The sequence below is a fragment of the Syngnathus acus genome, chromosome 1, assembly GCF_901709675.1.
Source record: "Syngnathus acus chromosome 1, fSynAcu1.2, whole genome shotgun sequence".
Lineage (NCBI taxonomy): Eukaryota > Metazoa > Chordata > Actinopteri > Syngnathiformes > Syngnathidae > Syngnathus > Syngnathus acus.
The window spans coordinates 11,620,537-11,641,381 of NC_051087.1; positions in this window are offsets into that span (position 1 = coordinate 11,620,537).

Sequence of the window (20,845 nt, forward strand, 5' to 3'; positions counted from 1 at the left end):
TGAGCTACTTGCTGTGCATTGTCTGTTTGGCCAGCTTAAGAGGTGATCCCAGGTACATGTGGACCTACAATAGGCCAGCAGGTTCTGTTGTGTGATGACAAGCCTCTCAGGGTCCACTCTGTGTGTACGTGTGTGTGTCTCAGCAGGACTTTTCTCTATACGAACACCAGGCCATGGGAGTCAAGAGATTCCCATTAACCACATCTGACAGCCCAAGTCGGGTGCACACAGTGAGGGGGGGACAAGTCAGGGGCTGTTATGAACTCTGCATGGGGTTCCAGAAACTTTCATAATAAATGTTTACTTGACTTGTGCTTACATTAGGAATAAAATAAGCCGAAACCTACGACATCCCTAATGTGTTCCAGCGAAAAAAAGGAAAAATTACTGTCTGTTGAAAGGCCATTAAATTTAATAATGCTGGTGTAAATAAAACTGTTTTGCTGGTAAAAAAAAAAAGTTTATTTTAACGAAACCAATACTAGAGGAGATGACACAATACTATTTAAACATATCAGCTCCTTGAATATTTTGCTGTAGTTTTCAGTAAATTATGCTTTATATTTTAGGGAGGCTGGCAATATCCGCCTAGGCCCACTTGATGGTGAGCTGAAAATGACATACCAGATATCAGACATTTCAACAAGCAGCAGGCGGAGTGCTGTTTCTCATCTCCAAAACAGCAAACTAAATTTTGTGTTTCTGCAGCAGAAAATAATCATGCAACTTACCGTGTGAATGGAAAAAATGATTAATAGTTAAAAATGTTAATTGCCTGACATACTGAAAATATGCAAATGTCATGGCAGAACAATGCACATATAGAGAACTAATAGGGAATGACTCACTCTGTCTTCCTTTTAATGCCTGAGATATTTATGTCATCACAAACTTGGACAAGGATTTAAAGAGAAAGTAATAACTGCTATGAATGAAGTCCAAATATTTTCTCGAGGATCCCTTGGGTGCCCAACAAGGTGCCTGATATAAAACATACAAAATTCCAAATAATGGAAACAAAAACAGCAGCAAAAATAAAGAATGTAATTGCTGTAAGGTAATGGCCTCTATGATGATAAACGTTTCATTTATTGTTTTATTCATTATTTATCCAATAAGTTTATGTTGGAGAATGGCCTCTATGATGATAAACAACTTTTCATTTATTGTTTTATTCATCATTCAGCCAACATTATGTTGGGGAATAAAAATTGTTTTTTTGTTAGTTTCATTTATTATGGCCAAGAGAGGTACTATATTTTTACGCCTCTGTGTGAATGTCGGTCATTTTGCTATTGTAATGCAGAATTTTTCAAAAATGCAAAGAAAATAGTTATTTTTCCAATCTAGTTCTCATGCAAGTTTGCCCTAAACGCTTCTGACTTGATCCAAGCAGGCATAAAAAGCACCGTGAGACAGCAAGGAGCACAAAGCTGAGAAAATAGGGCAAGCTAACGCAATGAAAACATTGGGAATTGCTGCCAGTTTTCGCACCTACTAACCCAATGCGGCCGTCGCCAAGGTTTCTCAAGAATGGTCACATTATTACATAGTGTTGCATAAGGCTGATTAAGCTTCCAACGAGGCAAATTCACCACGCCAAGAGGGCTGACTGTCTGCTCAGTATGTGTGTAGTGAGTTAGCAGCAGTAGCTCGGGGAGTGAGTGTGAAAGTGCTACAAGATGTTCTGTGTGATGAGAAATAGGAGAATGGGAGAATGGTGTCATTGTGTTTTGCCATCTATACGCTGTGTGTGTTAAGAAGCGTACATACTGTAGCGGGTTTAAAATAATAACAGAAAAAGAGGAGAAGACCAAACAAAGACCCCTTTCACATTCTCAACCTTGGCTCTTCTTTGGTACCTCCTTCTCAGCCCAGTTTCCTCTTTCCATCCGATCTGAGCCTCACTTATTTTCCTACAATACGATTATATTAGTTGAGACCTTTTTGATTTAGAAGTTGAAAGTATTTTTTGTGCTCACTTCATTTTGTTTATTCAACACCACATTACCTCAAGCAGAGGCTTTACTCTCATCTATTTTCACTCTTCCCCCCCTCACACAAACGCACATGCACGCACACATCTCCCCTCCCTCACATCTGCTTCTGTGGCCTGTTCCATGAGTGGGAATGCCAGTGCCCTCCTCCCCATTATTAGCACAACACAGTTCCCTGACTGCCTACCTCCATGACTTCTTGTGCCTTTTGTCTTGCAGACTGGCTCGAGTCATATACTTATTTTGCTGTTGACAAAGCCAGACATGGCTCAAAAGAGAGCTGGACAGCTGCTCGCAATATTGTTTGAGCTGCTTGCTTGGATGAGGTGATTGCACAGAAGTGCAGTTGTTATGGTCATTTGTTTACAAATTGGGAGCAATGTGATTAGTCGGTTGTGCAAGCTTTCATCCAAGAGGTAAAAATATTCTGAGCAGTGACAAGACATGGGTCATTTGATATTGATCTTTTTGTGGTATGGGAAACCTTTTAAAATTGACCAAGAAATATTTGATGTTTCTAAATGTGTGTATTTAAGTCTAATTAAATGAGTCACTCAGTTTTTCCCCCAAAATAACAAAATTCAATACATCAAGAAAAGTATTTGGGCACCTGTACATTTCTGGGATTATCTGCATGATTTTGGAACATGTGTAATATTTATTAAAGCGTAGCATTGTGTTTAATAATCTTGGATCCAGTTCTTTCCACGAATCCAGATTCAAACAGCCTTGCTTTTGAGTATATTTGTTTGTTCGGTGGTCCTTCCTCAAACTGTTGCTATTTAGTTGGAAGCATAATTGCCCAAAATGTCTCAGTAAAATGAATAATTTAAGAAGCAAAATCCATTACTTCAGATTATTTATTATTAATTCATGGTTCACTTGACACTTGTTTGTGTGGGTTTTCTCTCAGTACCCAGGTTTCAAAGCATGCATGTTGCTTAATATAAGATTCCAAATGGGCCAGACTTGTGAATAAAATTGTTGTTTACCTCTTTTTGTTCTGTTATGCCCTTGCGGGCCATACCAGCATCACCCCCAAAGTCACTGGTAGGAAATACTGTCGATGGATGGATGATTGATCGAGACATTTTTCATGACATTTATCATGTGAGAAGATATTCCACAAAGATTGGAAGACTGAGCTTGAAGGGGACAAAAAAAGGTCAGATTAGCTCAATTCATTTTCTGTAGTGATGATTTAAATGACAAGACTCAAACAATCAAACAAACATATCATATTAAATTATCTTTCACGGTACCATGGCACTGTTATCATTATATTGCTTTTTAGCTCTTTCTTGTGTCGCACCAAAAACATCTTATTCTGAAAATTGACAAATCATGACAGTTCAGTATAACTCGGCTCAGTACAGCAGGGCATGTCAAACCCAGATCTGTTTTGTGTTTCCATCATGGCGCTATAGGTGAGAATGTGTGGCATTGTGTGCTCTTTCTTCTTGGCATGCACACTGTTTATTACAAGTACAAGATGGGCTAAATTGAGAGAAAGCAACACTTACCGTCTTCCAATACCATTTATGTTTTCTATCTTGGGAAGCTGTAATTGTTTTGTGACCATCTGTAACTGTGATGCTTTGCTCCATTAGTCAGGCACGGACCACCCTACCTGGTGGTAATCAAAAACATTAACCATTTAAAATGTAAAAATACACCCAGGAGATTAAATAAGAATGTTGCATCAGTCACTTTTCATTCCTGCTGGTTCTGCTTGGTTATGTTATTTCTGTCTAAGGGTCATTCCAAATCCTTGAATCTCGACCTGGGAACACATTGCACTCATTTTACGTCAGTTAATTAGTGAAACAGATGCTTTGTCTCTTTTGTCATTACATCAATGTTTATTTCTTGGATCCTACAAGGTATTTGTTTAGTTGGCGCGCCGAATGGGCACATGAACTGGGAGGGAACGAGGCAGGGAGGGAGAAGACAAAGAACAGCAAATGCCGTGATTCTTAATGTATTTTCACGGAGCCACGAAACACCCTTCAATTAATGTTTTGATGTGAATATATTGTTCTGTGTGAAGCGGTGGCATGGTAAATTAATTGTCTTCAAGCATTCTTTGTTTGAATCTCATGTTGAGTCTGCCTGTGTGGAATTTATTTGTGCTCGCCATGCTAAAGTATTTTTATTTCCCCTCATGTTTGTCTGCGATTCTGAAACATCCATGGCTCGGTTAATTAAAGACTCTGAATTGCCCATAGGTGTGAATGTGAGTGTCAGTGGTTGTTTGTTTGTGTGCTCTCTGCCATTGCCTGGTGACTGATCCCGGCAGTACCCTGCTTCTTGCCTCAAGCCAGCTGTGATGGTTTCCAGCTCACCCGCAACGCTAATAAGGGAAAGCGGTATAGGCAACTGATGGAGCTTGCTGGAAAATGAGCATCTGATAACAAGAGCAACTATGCCAGATGCAAGTCTGCCTCTGTCATATTTATGTGAATGAATGAAAACAGTGGTACAGGAACTACGTACAAAACTTCAACATGTCAAGTACCACTAATGATGCTACAGTCAAACTTGAAGTTATTTTCTCAGATGTTGGCACAATAAGCAATATCTGTAGAGAAACCATTTGATAGAATGATTTTTTTTCTTTAATATTTGATGTGGTTCTCTTGTGTAATTATCTGTGGTTCTATTGTGTATTTATCCGTCACCCTTGCTCTTTGGGAACAGTGTGAACGTAGAGATTTGTTATTCAGTATTCACTTAATTAAATAAGGCAATTCAATCTCTTTTAAAGTCCACTATTTCGTCTGTTAATGCGGAGCTCAACATTTGCATATTGTTCTTTAACATAAGTTGACTTATTCCTTTTTTTCAATTTCCTTCCTTGCTCTCCGATGTGCATTAAAATTCCACTCCAATCTTCAGCGCCCACCCCACTGGCATCCACCCCTCCAATTTCTGCAAGCTGGAACGATTCACCAGGTTTTAACTAAATTCCTTGTCTGTCTCGCTAATTGCTCTCTAAATGCATGATGGAGAAAATGATTTTCATCGAGTGCTGCAGGAGTGAAAGAGCCTTTCAGCATTGTTCTGGTTGTCTAGGTAACCCATGCACAAAGACACACAATACCACAAGCACTCGTGATGGGTGGACATGTAAGTATGTGGACACCTTGGCCTTCTCTCCTCACACTTTGGAAAATCTCTGTTATTTCTCCACCGTTATATTTTCACACATAAAGAAAAAAAGGGAGACCTATCTATTGCTAAATTCAGAAACTCTATATTTGTTCACTCCTAGGGAAAAGATGCAAATTCGTTGCTCTCTATATACTTATAGCGTTTGAGTACATTCCCATGCATTTTTGGTAATTTGCTGAATTGGATAAATTAGTGTAATATGCACCTTTACTGATGGAAATGTTCTCTAAGGGAACCTCTAAATATGCACTGTACATTAAAAAAAAAATCACTTGCTGAAAAACACGTTAGCTTACCTAATAATGAGAACATAACCATGATTATTAAAAGATGCAAACCCATCTCACTAGCTTCCATGCAGAACGTGTAGAGGTGGAGAACCTTTCTCTCATGAGCTGTACTGCTTACTTGTCTGACATTGTACAATTTCAGACAGAGTAACAATGACATCATAATTCAAAACATTACCGAGTTTTTACAGAGAAACAAAAAGCATCTTGTGTCACAATTATGTCACTAGGCCGACATGTTCTTGTTCTATTTCTTTTCGTCAGCAGAGAAAACCGAACACGCTTTTACACTGACACGGTACAGAAACATAACTTTGTCTTGTTTTGTGACATTCAAACATGTTGCAGTAGTTGCTTGACTTGTCAGAATTGGGTCCCTTTAAAATAAATAAATGTGCTCCAAGACTATGTATGGTTGAAATCTGTGACACAATTGAATGTGGAATCTGCTTAAAACGACATTCAACTATCTCTGATTCAAATGTTTTAAAACTGTGACATCAAATATCAAGATACGGCAAATATACTGTATCTAAGCAGCCTGTGGAAACCGTGATTAAAGATGTCAACTGAGGTTTGGAAGGGGTGTTTATCACCAAGCAATCATAAAAAGCTCACATAAAAAAACATCACGTCATGAATATGAGAATACTTATTTGGAAAGCTGTGTGTTATAATGAAGGATCAATGACAATGAATGATGAATGCACTGTACATGATCAACTTTAAAGGATCCATTTTCATGTCACATTATAAATAGTCCACCCAAAAATTCGCAGAGAAAAGGTGTTGATTTTGTCGCTAGCACCCCAGATTCTGCAGAGCAATTCTTCCTAGTTTAAAAGTTGACTTTCTGCAAGCATTAAAAACAACCTAAAATGACTAACTAGTAAGCAAATGAAAGTAATCATGAATTAAGAATTCTCTTGGGAAATTATTTGCAAAAGCAAAACACTGTGACAAATTGTTGTTATAAAATAATCATCATCAATATTCTCTTTGTCCCACTTGGGGCAGATCTATTTGCATTACTCATAAAGTGTAAAACATTTACCCAAACTACTGGTTTGAGGCAGAACAAGTTATATCAACATAAACAGAAACTTCTGAGTGATTGCGAGAGCTGGACAATGGCGTAGCTTGTTGCAGTACAAGTCTCGATCCACTTATTGAAAACATGCAAACAGAATGCAAATCACAATAAATTGAGTAATTCTACATATTTTGTGAAACAGTTTTCAAATTATACATCATGTAAAACAATTACAGTGTGATCATTTATTTTCTCTCCCCCCTCAGCAGTGTCAATTCTACCTGTGATAATGGTTGTTATAGTTTTTGGACGTTTTAAAACATTGTCTGTTGGGGTTGCATTTTTCCTCTTCAAATGAGAAGCGGAAGGCAAGTGATTCGTCTCCTTGCTGCATTGGAGATCGATGTCAGGAAGAGGGTTAATTAAAATTCTGACAGAGATCCAAATTCCCATATTTTTTTATAGAACTTTAAGTGCATCAGCAGTTGCAGCACAACATACATTACGCTGGCTCTACTCCCATTTTCTGTTTAGCAGATTTTTGTTTCTATCGATCGTCCGACCTACCTACATTTTATTATTCTCATTCTGTTCAGAGTTTAACCGGAGACTTTCGTAATCTTCTTAGCGACATTTTCTTTGTTAAAAATGACTAGCGGCAAATTGAGCTTTATTTCTAGTGGGTTCTTTTGTAGCTGCTTGTTTTTGTTGACTGATTTCTATCACTCTTTCTGACTTCTATCACAGTTCCTGTTCTTAACAAGCAGCAGGTAAATAAATCGACACATTTTATGATGTAGACTGAAATTGAGCTTTACCTCCTTTAAAGACCAGCATCCGCCACTGCTATCTATCTATCTATCTATCTATCTATCTATCTATCTATCTATCTATCTATCTATCTATCTATCTATCTATCTATCTATCTATCTATCTATCTATCTATCTATCTATCTATCTATCTATCTATCTATCCATTTTTTTTTTTTCTGGTCCTAATGACGTGCCCCCCCATCTCCAGTGCTATTTGCGCCTATGGTCATAGCCATCTAGTGCTTCATGCTCAGGAATGTTATACGTTCATTTATATCATCAACAAAACAGTCACGTCTATTTCATTTTTATTTTTCCGGTTGTGTGGTGGCAAGTTGGACCAGCACATCTACCTCAGAGTTCCGAAATTCAAAGCCTGTGTATGATACCGGTTCTTGCGCCCATGTTCCAAAAACATATTTCATGTAATAATTTGAATTGTAATTTTAAAGTTTACAAAGTTACCTATAGGTTTGAATGATTGTCTATGATTATTTGAACCTTGTGATTAGCTGGTGTATTCTGCCTCTTGCCTAAATTCGGTTTGGATGTTTTTGTCTTACAGTGGTATTTATGACTACAAGTATCTACTAAAGGAGCTGTTGAATAAAAAGGAATTAAAAAAAAAATGTTTACGTTGTAACAGGCAGTTATCAAATCACCCCACTGAAAGAATCTATTTGCCTGAAAACATCCCTGGTCTTCCGAGCTCACACATGATGAGTGCATGTGTGTGTTTACTGTGCAAAACAAGAGCTTACTAGACAGCGCCGTGATGGATGGAGCAAGGTGTCTCTCCAGCTGGTGATCGTAATGAAGCTTTAGCCCGGGTGTCTGTGAGGCTGACAGAACTAGATTATCTTTTACAAAGTTGTCCTCCAGTTGGATGGATTCTGCTGGAGGGAAGACCACACGCATACACATCTAAGCGCAGACACGCACAATCAGACCTCTGCCTTGGAAATGATAGATGCAGGTCTCAGTGAAGCTCAGAGCTCAAGGGATATAACTTTGAGACAATGAGACCTAATTTCTCATTTTTAACCATAGATGATGTGTCCAGGGATACAGCTGTGCTGGTGAGTGCAGACAAAGATGGCTGATGAGTGCAGATGGTGGGCAAGCCAGCAGATTTTCTTCGAGGAAAAAAAGGGAGCATCATTCTATTTTAAACATTGTCCCTACATCTGAAAACACCAAAGTAAGATTTTTGAGACATTCAGTTTATTTGCTCAATTCGTATTTATTACACCGGTTTCAACTGCCTTTTACTGATATCTTCCATGCCCATCATTTACAATAATTTGATAGTCTTCCAAGAATAAACATAGTCACTGCTTAGCAAATGTGTGACCAAACTTTGTGTGGTGGGCATCACTTTTTAGTTGCCTGTGGCATTTATAAAAAGCAGCATTTGACAACGGTGTCCCTGAAGCAAAAGAAAACGGAACAAGTAATGTTCAAATGAAAGCATACATGTCATTGCATTTCTAGTGGCAGCATTGAAATAACTTTTAACTCTATAATGTAGTGTATAGGAATATTTATTGAATGGTAATTTGATTTATATTCATGGACGTCTGAAAAGCATACTTGGAAGCGGTTTAATCAAATATAATACCATCATTCAGGCAGACAAGGGATACTTTGCCAGATATGGTATTGAGCATAGTTTTATTTTCATATTTGAGTCATTGATGTGTCGATCAAAATGAAAATGTCTATGTAAATATAAATATAAATGCAATAAAGATAAACTATTTGTCCGTCCATCCATCCATCCATCCATCCATCCATCCATCCATCCATACATACATCCATCCATCCATCCATCCATCCATCCATACATACATACATACATACGTACATAAATACATGATGCTTCACAATTGGATGGATGGATGGATGGATGGATGGATGGATGGATGGATGGATGGATGGATGGATGGATGGATGGGTGGATGGGTGGATGGATGGATGGGTGGATGGGTGGATGGGTGGATGGGTGGACGAACAGATGGACAGATGGATAGACAGAATGGCTCGTCCATTGGGTTAGTATGCTCAATAATATTGCTTTTGTACCACTACCAACATCCACACATGCGAATACTGAGCAGGAATTGATCCGATGCTCGCTGCATTAAAATCACTAATGTAAACTACTATACAACCAGTGAACATGATTCGGTACATTTCACACCAATTAAGATGTACTAATGTGATGTGTGGCGAAATGAGGTCCACCAGTGAGCATCTATGCTCTGGCATTCCTGTGTGGATCGAGTTTGTATGTTCTCCACATGTCTGTGCACTCCAATTTCCTCCCCAAAACATGCGTGGTAGGTTAACCGAAGAATCCAAAATGGATGGTTGTTTGTTGTTATGTGCCTTTCGATTGGCAGCTGGAATAGGCTCAAGAACACCTACAACACAAGTGAAGATATGTGGGAAAGCATGGATGATTATTTGACGGAATCTGAACGTGCTTTAAGACTCACAAGGGTGAAAGATTTGGCCAAGAGAAAGATATTTCTGATCTTCATGATCTGATGTTAATATTTCAAGCATTTTATTAATTTTGCAGTATTTTTGCATGCCGCAGCCATTGTTTTTCAGCCCCAAAATTTAGCAGCTATACTGTTCAGTACTACCAATGTTTTAATGATCAAGCGGAAATAAATTGTTCAGATCTACCCAATTTTCACAAATATTTCAATTTGATCTTTTTTGTGTGTGTGCCATTTATCATGCTTCTGCAAATTGAATACACACTTATTACTGGAAACCCAGCATTGTCAAGGCTCACTTGGGTGCCTCAATTAGAATGAAATTCATCTTTAAAAATCAAAGCAATTCAATCATCGCCCTGGTATTTAATGACAAATGTGTTGTTCAGCATGTGGGCTATGTGGCGCTTAACAAGAAATAACGACATTCGTCATGTAAGTCGATGCTTTATACTTGCTTCATTATTTTATACGCCCACATGCTTGAAAAAAAAAAGTGTCCTTTCTGTTTCAGCTCCCCACATCCTGGAGGTAATCCATCAATAATTAGGGTTATTAAACTTGAATGTACTTTAAGTGACTTGCTTGGCTTCTCTGCCTTAAATGAGGAATTACATTTAATCGATTTTCACTGCCTACTTCACTCTTCCCTGATTGTTGTGGTCTGGCAGTTACATACTGCTGCACATTTGACAGCAGGCTGACCAACAGGCATAGCAGAAGACAGATATACATCATAACCATCCGTCCATCCATCCAGAGGAAGATAAGTTAAAAAGTTTTGAAATACAGTATATCGTTTGCTCAAGCAACATAAATGTAGGAGAACTGAAACATCATTGTATTATGGCTGTGGAATGTTTGATAACCACTAGGTAGAAGTTAACGTTGAAATTGACTGTTTCGCAAAAAAAAAAACCCTGTGTTTTTTCTTTAAGATTTAATGATTAATTACATAATGAATCAATCCAATCAACAAATAATTAATTAATTAATCATCCAATCAATCAAATAATTGGACAGTATTTATTGTTTGAGCCAATGAGTGAATTTCCACCCACATGAGCGCTCTATTATGAGCAGTGTACACTTTACTGGGCATGAGTTAAGCCCAGTGTCATAAAAATGTCAATTATGCAAAATGCATTTATTAAATTGGTCAATTGGGATCACTTAAAAGTAATTTTGATGTGCTTTTTGACAAAAGTTCAAATGAAGTTCAAATTCAGTGAAGTAGAACAGGTCACATTCCATTTGATACTGCATGCTTACAGTTGTTACTGAATACTGAACGGATTCCAAACAGTATGCGGACACTCACTAAAACAGCATCATACCAAAGACAAGAGACCTCTTCGGGCTCAGAGATTCAAAATGCTAACATATTCCTAAATACCACCGTGTTAGGCTACTTTGCTGCCAGCCTTGTAATTTTCACATGAATATTGCATCTGTGCTTCTTTAACATCTCACTCTGTCTTATTATGTCAAACACAGGGTTGGATCTGTCTCCCTGTAGGAAGAGTGGACGGCTTCCACTGCCTGCAGCCTGGTTCTCGGGCTGCCTGTGTGAGATTGAAGCTTTTCTTTCTGCTTGGTGAGTGAGCACAAAGAATGAACGGGCAAAGAGGGAGCGGGAGAATATGATGGAGGAGGAGGGGGTGCAAAGATGGCTGCTTCAAAGAGAGACCTCCAGCGATGTGCCTGAGGTTCCCATCTGTCAGCAAGTGTGCGACGTACGACATATACTACCCTTGCGAAGAAGTGCGCACGCAGGCTCCTCACGCATAAAATCATACAAAGACTTTTTTGTGGCTAAGAGGCAATGATGATAATGACAGAGAAGGGTGACACATAGGATGACAGACAGGCAGATCTCCACAAGCTTTGCCTGATAGGAGAGAGGGAGAGCTTCATGGATTTCAAGCTTTCGCTGTCTTTAAAACCACCCTGGGCGCTGTCCTAAATCCAGAGGCCGAATGCAGATGATCACAAAAAAGAGGAAATGGCCACAGCAATGTAACGCTGAACGGTATAAATCAATTACGGTTGAATGCATGGTGAAACGGGGGAAAAGCTACCCACGGTTTACAACTAAATGAGAGCATGGTGTTGAAATATTGCATGCACCCACATCATAAATTCGACCAATATAGTATACTTCTGTTGGTATGAATTGATCTCATGCAATAATAATGCACTCCATAAAATGTTGAGAATATGCACATTATGTTGCTTGGTGAAGTGCACAAAACCAAGGGAAACTCACAGGCCTTCAAATGCAGTTACACTGTTAAAGATAATAGCAACAGAAATGTTTAATATATTCATGCAACCAGAGAGTGATCCGTTTCAGTTAAACACACCCTGGCACACCATTTTGGCTCCATCAATCCTCACTTCAACGGGCTAACTGAGAGCTAGTTGAGTGGGGTGACAAAGGGAAATCCATGCAACATTATCCATCTCATCAAGTTCTTTAGGTAAAGTGAATTCAGAGTGCTTTAAACATTTACTAGGACTAAGAACAATGTAGGACTGAATTGTGGTAACATTCCTGTTAAGAATTCTCCATGTTAGTTACGTTATTCAGCCGTGCTTTGATTTGAAGTAAGGTGCTTTATTTTGAAGGCTGTTGTCAGATGATACCACTTCCTGTTTCACATTCCTATACATACATGTTGGTTACAGTGGTACAGCAGTTGTTGACGATGTAAGTGGGTCTCCTAACAAGAGAAATGAGCGATCACGTGTCTAACCTTTAGGAAAATGTAGAATTGCTCCAAATGTTTGTTTACATTCCTTTAGAGGTCTGTTTTTGCGTGTTAACACAATTGCGAATTAGGAACTTTTTGATAACTCGTTAGCCTGCACAGTACTTCCTGTTAACGTGTGTGTTATTCACCTACAGTTAAAGACAGCATTTGTGAATATAACGTCATTTGCGGTCAAAAGAGGCAATCCGACCGGACTTCCACACTGACACACCAAGCAAGAAGTTGGCGCAGTAGACGAACCCGTCATTCGGCTTTCTGATGAGAGACAACCCTATTACCGTATTTTCCGGACTATAAGGCGCAACAGACTATAAAGCGCACCTTCAATGAATGGCCCATTTTAAAACTGTGTCCATATATAAGGCGGACCGGACTATAAGGCGCACCATTAATGCAATCACAATATAATAACTTGAAATAGTGAAAACAATAACAATATATCAATAATGTTAATATCACACAACACATTTGGCCCGCGGGCCGGAATTTGGTCCATATATAAGGCGCACTGGACTATAAGGCGCACTGTCGGCTTTTCAGAAAATTTGAGGTTTTTAGGTGTGCCTTATAGTCCGGAAAATACGGTACTTTGAGAGGTAGCTGGTGGCTACATATTCCCGTCGGGGTGGTGAAGGCCCCAAGATGATGAAAGATACTAGATTAAGTAAGATCAATTTTTCTCGGTAACAGCTAAGGTATTTTATTAATATTTATACTATAAATAAGTAATAGACGGTTGAGTGAGACATGGTTTCAGCGCATTCATTAGATGTCCAGAGTATGTCGGTAGTAAGACCAGTCGTAAGAGCTTATTTTTCCATGATTTTGAAACCACTTTACATACTTTTTTTTTTTCATTTGGCATGTTTGTTAGCAACACCCCTCTCTTTGTAGTGTCAAATTTCTGAGACATTTTTTATTCACTTTACAGTTACTTTGAACATTAAAAACAGCAGTGCCATCTGACATCAGAGATCAGGAACTGAAAAGATTGCTTTTACTCTTGCTTCTTTAAAGCTGAGAAAGTGTTCACATCACATGCTTTAACCGCTTTGCGTCAGCTTAATGCTTGTTACAATTACTAATTAGAGAGGTTTTGAGGTGCTGGGAGCATTATTTTGCAAGGTTTATTTATTATTCGCATGAGGAAAATGAGGATGCAGCTGTTAACATAGTATCAGTGAACACAAACACACACATGCCCACAAATGCACACTGAACATAAAAAAAAAATGTTACTAAGAACATCCAATCAACAAATCAATGTTAATATACATGTTACATAAATGGGGAATTTGGTGTGAAGAAAATCATTTCGGTCATGTTTGAGAAATGTAAAATCTGGGCAAAATCAGTGGATACTACAACTACTACTGGTTCTACTACTACCGTAATTTTCGGACTATAAGTCGCACCGGAGTATAAGTCGCACCAGCCATAAAATGCCCAAAAATGTGAAAAAAACATATATAAGTCGCTCCGGAGTATAAGTCGCATTTGGGGGGCAATTTATTCGACAAAATTCAACACCAAGAACAGACATGAACGAGCAACAACAGGCTAAACGATACGGTATGCTAACGTGACAAACACAAACGAGGAGCTGAGAACGGGCCTGACGTAACATTCAGTTATTTAAAAAAAACTATTACATAAATAACACGTTTATAAAACCATCTGTGTCACTCCAATTCATTAAATCCATCGATCGTCCTTTGTCAACCATGCCGTGTGCCGCGCCGCAGTTCAAATTATTCCACAGGCCCATACAACGATATATAAACTATATTTTAAATAACTATCACATAAACAACAATATTATCAAACCATTTGTGTCACTCCAAATCATTAAATCCATCGAACAAATTTCTCGTCCTTTATGTCATCCTGGTGACAGAGGACATGTCCAGAGGGTATGGCGCTTTAAAGTGTTAATTACTTTATTTGATTTTTCCTCTCTATTTTTCATGTTTTGAATATGTTCAAGATAAAGATACCAAAGCATGTGAAGTGATCAACTATACTAAAAATAACATGTGAAGTGGTCAACTATACTTGTAAGTGATGTGTTCATGATCAAGTAAAAATTTGTGAAAAAAAACATATATAAGTCGCTCCTGAGTATAAGTCGCCCCCCCACCCAAACTATGAAAAAAAACGCGACTTATAGTCCGAAAATTACGGTACTACTACTACTACTACTACTACTACTACTACTACTGCTAAAACTACTACAACTAATAATAATAATAACAATAATAATAATAGAAACAAAAATAATAGTTTTAATAATATTTTTTATGCTAAACAAAGAACTGGGATAAACTGAGCCACCCAGACATCTCAGGTCTTATAGATTGTCTCCTTTCTGTAGCGAAAGCAGTTTTATTCTTTTATCTCTGGCTTCAGTTGAATAGCCTGCCTGAGGATTGGTGAGCTCAGAAAGTGGCATCTTTTATACTGTCACTGCAGTTTCTGGCCACATTTTTGTGTAGCCATTTCCTTCCAGCACAGGTGTAATACATTCCATTTTAGCTCATGGGGTGAAATTGATCTCTGTTGATATCATCAATAAATGTCTGGACAATCTTACCAGTGCACTGGGTACTCCTTAAGGGGATCTTGACAGGAAATTATCTTCATTTCTCATTTAAGGGGGAAAAAGGTTCAAACTTGTATTGAAAATGTTTAGTGCTGGATTTTTTCTCTTCCAAACTATTGTTTTTTAGTTTTGCTTTACTAATTCACAATAGGGTCTAAAAATAAACTGTAAAATACACACATAAAGGACCCTCTCCAAGAAATTATATACCGTATTCACATTGGTTAATTGAAGGTTCCCTTGCTAAACACATATTTTCTGCATATGCATGTCCATATATTGCCATTCACCCCTCTGACACGTCCTTCTCTTTTCAACTGCATGCAACCCCACAGACTAAGCGCATACAAGCAATGCTGACTATGCTTGTGCCAGAGCCATGACAAAAGAACAACAATGGACGCCCGCTACGCCTTGCGCTTGTATGAGGAGAGACCCCCTCAAATTTCAAGGGCTATAAAAATAGTCAGCTCACTCAAAACTCTCGGATCTTGCACTAGTGCGGAAGTCAGTGGTTGAACATTTTATCATCTCCGGCTGCATGCAGCATGCATGAAACACTTGAACCCACAGTATGAGTGAAAATGTGTGTGCATCTGTGGTCTGTGTGCAAGTTCTAAGCAGTCTGCGGACATTCAAAGCAGAAACTATAAACGTTGAAACACAGACTCTGTCACACATCCTAGCCAACAATATGCAGCTTCAACAGAAAAAAAGATGAGTTTAAATAAGTAGGGGGGCACTGCTACATCAAATGACAGACTCCTTGAATAGCTGAAAATGGGTGGATCAGGCTTCTTCGGTGTTATTTCACAAACACAGCATTAATCAGAATGCCCATTTTTACACTCATGGAGGTACATACGTATGTAGAACATATTATTCTAAATACAGTTTTTGACTTCACTTCCAGTCTAAATATTTAACCATTTGATCCGGAACTCTCTATGTGTGTTTATGACCGGATGAAAAAAGTGAAAGGAAAAAAAATTAAGAACAATAATCATCAAACACCATGATTGATTCTTACAAGTAAGGATTAGCATTAAAAGGAAAAAAAACAAAGAGAGTCTCCAATAATGGAGAAAAAACATTTTGGAGCTGTCTGATATCAAAAGTGCCCAGAGTTTGAAGCTAATCAAAACGGACAAAACGGTATGTGATGTGTATCGTTGTTCTGCTAAAATGGCACACACTTTTGACACAGAGTTCTATGTTAGCATCTTCAGCTGAGTTGGGAGACTTAAATGTGTGCGTGGTGTCTGTGCTACATTTACATTTTCAAAAGTGTTGCAGCATATATTAAGCATGTTCTGTTTGATTTATGCATGTAAGTATACAGCCCTTACAGACGTTTGAGTGCAAATGAGACCTAAACGCCAAATAAGACGGCAATTTCAAAAGGTTGCATCACTTGCGCCGCACTATCGAGCCCTCTGTGCTTTCCTGGGAAAACAATAGCTAATCAACTCCCAATTCTTTGTCCACATCTGACAACTTCAACATGCAGACCCTCTTTAGTACCCCAGACAGCAATGAGCTACTAAGCACTCCAAGCCTATAGGATTAGCTGTTGATCTACTTATGCACTTTAAGCACTGCAAACAGCAGATTTAATGATAACAAGGGTTTAAAAGTTGGAGGTGAGGCACTTGCACCACATGTGCAGCTTATCACTCACTTTGTAAAGTTTCACTGCAGTGACGGTCATAACGAAAAAGAAAAATAGGGCACATTTGCTATGAGATGCCTCTGGTGGCTTTTCGCTGGCCTTTGAGGAAATGTTCAGAGTGAGTTCAAACATCCAATGTGAAAGGCCTTCAACTGAAAATAAGCGTCTTTTTGTTTTCCAGGGCCCCTTAGGGCGGAGAGTCTGGTTGCCGTATGGGATGGCGCTGTGAGGACATTGAGGTGCACCGGAGCGTTTTATTGATAGAAAAAGCTAGAGAAAGGTTTCATTTTGATGTATTCTGGTTTAAATGAGAGGGAATTATTCAGAGGTGTATGAGCCTATAACCATCAATGGATGGTGTAGGTTTTATTGCTGAGTTTATTATTATTGCTTGACATCCATTGAGCTTAGGGCCCTGATTTACGGTTGCCACATTGAGTCGACCAAACCTTCTCAGTTGTTTGATTTCAACAGATTCTATCTGGATGGTTGAATTTCTATACTTGTCACATAACTTAATCTGTGTTTTGCATGGTGAGCAAGTAAATGGTTCTTTACACTGTGGCATAGTCCTTACTGAATCATCAGATTTATATATAGTATATATCCGTATATATATATATATATATATATATATATATATATATATATATAAATAAAATGTAAAAATATTTTAAAAATCTATATGTTTTTTAAAATATTTTTATTATGTTTTATTATATATTTTATTTATATATTTAATATTTTATATATATATATTTTCGCATTCTTGTCAATCGTTATTGTGGCATTATCAAGCGTACTGAAATACAGAATTCGGTTGTCCATTTAAACAACCCCCCAATCCTTTTAAATCCTAGAATTTTATTTCATGTGATACAAGGCATCCAGGAAGTCCCATGACCTTTTTTTTAACACACATATTCAAAAACTTTTTTCTCCCTTTCATCGCCACCCACTCAACAGAAAATACACAAGCACAAGGACCACCAGCTTCTCTTGCTCCCAGTATGTCCTTGGGAAAAAAAAACACTCCGTTCTTAGTCTGCCAAAAAAACATTGATGCTATATAGGGAAACTGGATAACTTTAAGCAAGTAGGAGAAAATAACACACTCAAATCCAACCCATAACTAAGATGAAAAGATTCACTTTTTTTATTGTATTATTGAATCCAGTCTCTTCTCAATACATTTCTAAGATACTGGGTTAGGATAACAATTAAGAACAGCACTTCAGAGGCGTTTGAGAATATGAAATGTTATCTTAGCAAGGCTTTCTGCCTCAAAGTTTTCAAGGAGGTATGGAGTTAGTTTTTCAAGCAGCATGTGTAGTTTTACAATTTGTGTCGTGCAGGCAATTAAGATGAAATATTTAGAAGAAACACTCCCAGTGACAGTTTGAATTAATTAGCAGTAACCAAATGGCAACCTCTCTAGTATTCTTGTTTTTGCTGAGCGCTTCATTGCGTTAATCGAACTCTTCCTGCAGCGCTGTGTTTGTGGTTAAGGAACACTTCCCTCAGTGGAACAAATTAGCTCCATTAACTCGATGATAAAAGAGAAAATCTTCATTTCCCAATGAGCTAAACACGGCTTCTTGTGATGACGGTGAAGGGAAGACTTGAGCAATTTGCATCTGCTGATGTATCTAACTTTCTACATGGGAGTTTCCATCTGTGTCTATTTAAAGATCTACAGGAAGTAGTGCACTCTACAGTTCACCCCTATGTTGAGGTCTCACGGGATTTAGAGTTCATGGGAACGAGAAGCAGTTTCTCAGATTTTTGCACATCTTCACATCCCCTTGGAGCTCTCTTTCTCTCAACTAATCATTTTTTTCTAAATCTTCCCCCTACATTCTCCATTGCCACATTCTTCTCCTCTAACTAATTTCCCTTCACTCGCCACCGGTCTCAGTTCTGCCATTTAACCCTCTTCTGTTTCCTTCTGATCATCTCGCTGCTCCCAGGCTTAGCAACCTCCCTACTGCTCATTTTAGCCTTACCCCCTTTCATTCAACCACCTCCATTTTCCTGAATCAGTTTAATTGCTATACGCTGCTCCATTTAAGTGTTTGCGGCTTTATCTCTCGTCTCCATCATGTTTCTGAGCAGTGCTCTGCAATTATCTCTCCCTGTCTGAATTGACTATCATACGCACGTGCACACACACGCACGCACCCACGCACACGCACGCAGGAAAAGCATCAGGTCGAGTGAAAATAATTCAGAAGACATTTTTACTTTGTTTCACTGTTGCAGACTGTAGCTTTTATGTGGGTTTCCGCACAAGCGTGAGCAGAGGGTTCTAATTGTGACCAATCGCTTTGTAGATTCCATTTAAAATGTAGTGAAAAGCAGCCAAACAAGCCCTTAAATCTTGTAGTAATCAGAATCAATTCATTCATGTTTACAAGCTGCCGACAAACAAAGGCTGATAATAGTTTGAAATGATTGCCGTTTCCGCTGAATATATGTGCATTATACCTTTAAAATTTATGTTCTGTATATGCTGGCTTGGGGAATAACGGAATACATGAACCAGCGTTACATATTCAGTATACAAAAAAATGTGACTGTAATCCCTTAGTTTCAGAAAAAACAGAGCTAGATAGACAGACGGCCGGACGGGCGGCCGGACGGTTAGAACAAGTCAGTTGTTTTTCTAACTCAATGGGATGAAAACTGACTGTTTTGTACTGTATTCACTGGAGGACTTACTAATTTAAATTGCATTTACAAAGAAACATGTGAGCTGTCAAAATAGTGATGCGCATTCCAGTTCTTTTAAGTGAACTGAATCTTTAGAATCAGTTCACTAAAAAGAGTCATTCAAAAATAATCGTTCACTGAATCGTTCGCGGCTAACCTGAACCACAGCAACCCCTTCAATTCAATCATCTTGTACCAAGGCTAGGAAGGGTTTTTAGTTGAGTTCAAATTGCTAGTTAAAGCTCTGCACTGATTTTCAGATATCTGTCACCGTGTTGCCGTTTTGATTTCTTTATTACTTTATTTAGATGTATTCTTTCACAGATTCTTCAAGATGATGTATTTGGTCAGAATGTTTGCCGTTTGATGTGATTTCGCCTCATAAGATAAATATCTTTCATAAATCTGACCTGCAGGCACTGAAGTGATGGAAACTGTTATTCATAATAACAGTGTCATATTTAATGAGAATCAGTGCTAGTAGTTTTTTGGTGAAATATTTTTTAATGCTGTTAATAAATGCACTTGTTTTCAAAAAGCTTTTTTTTAATATCCATGCTTTACTACCTACTAAAGGCCAAAACCTTTTATGCAATGACCTTTACATGTCGTTTATATTACTTCACACAAACACTACATCCATCTGCTCCTGGTTCGGCCCCTCGGTCAAAACTTAGAACCCAAATTGGCCCGCAAGTCAAAAGGTTTGCCCACCCTTGGGTTAGCCACATGCCATGTCGGTGTGTACTTGAGAACATTAAACTCCTGACCTCGCTTGAAACTATCCATTGCAGAAAGAACATCTGTGTTTAAGTGAATATGTCATAAAGCTTTTAGTGGTCAGTAGAATAAAAAAACTAGATTTAAATGCAATTCATAATGGGTGTAGTAATGTACAGCCAAATACTTGACCGAGTAAATGTCGCCTCCCCGCAACTTTCCTCAAAATAACCTCTGACACATGCTTCCTATTCACATGGACCCAATCAAAATGAAATCGAATTGAATGATCGCCCTGTTGCGAAGGTGTTTTGCTCTCTACGTCTTTTCCACAGACTCTTTCCCTCTGAGTCAAAACAAATGCCCAGAACAACTGAGATAATGATTAGAGCAAAAGAAATTGGAATTGTTTCTGATGCTTCACAAATTGTTGACATCATACACATGACTGAATATGTTCTTGTTTTGTTTGGTCAGTTGTAATTACTGTTACTTGCCATAGATTATTTTAAAAAAAGCAATATGTTTGCATGGCCTTAATGCAT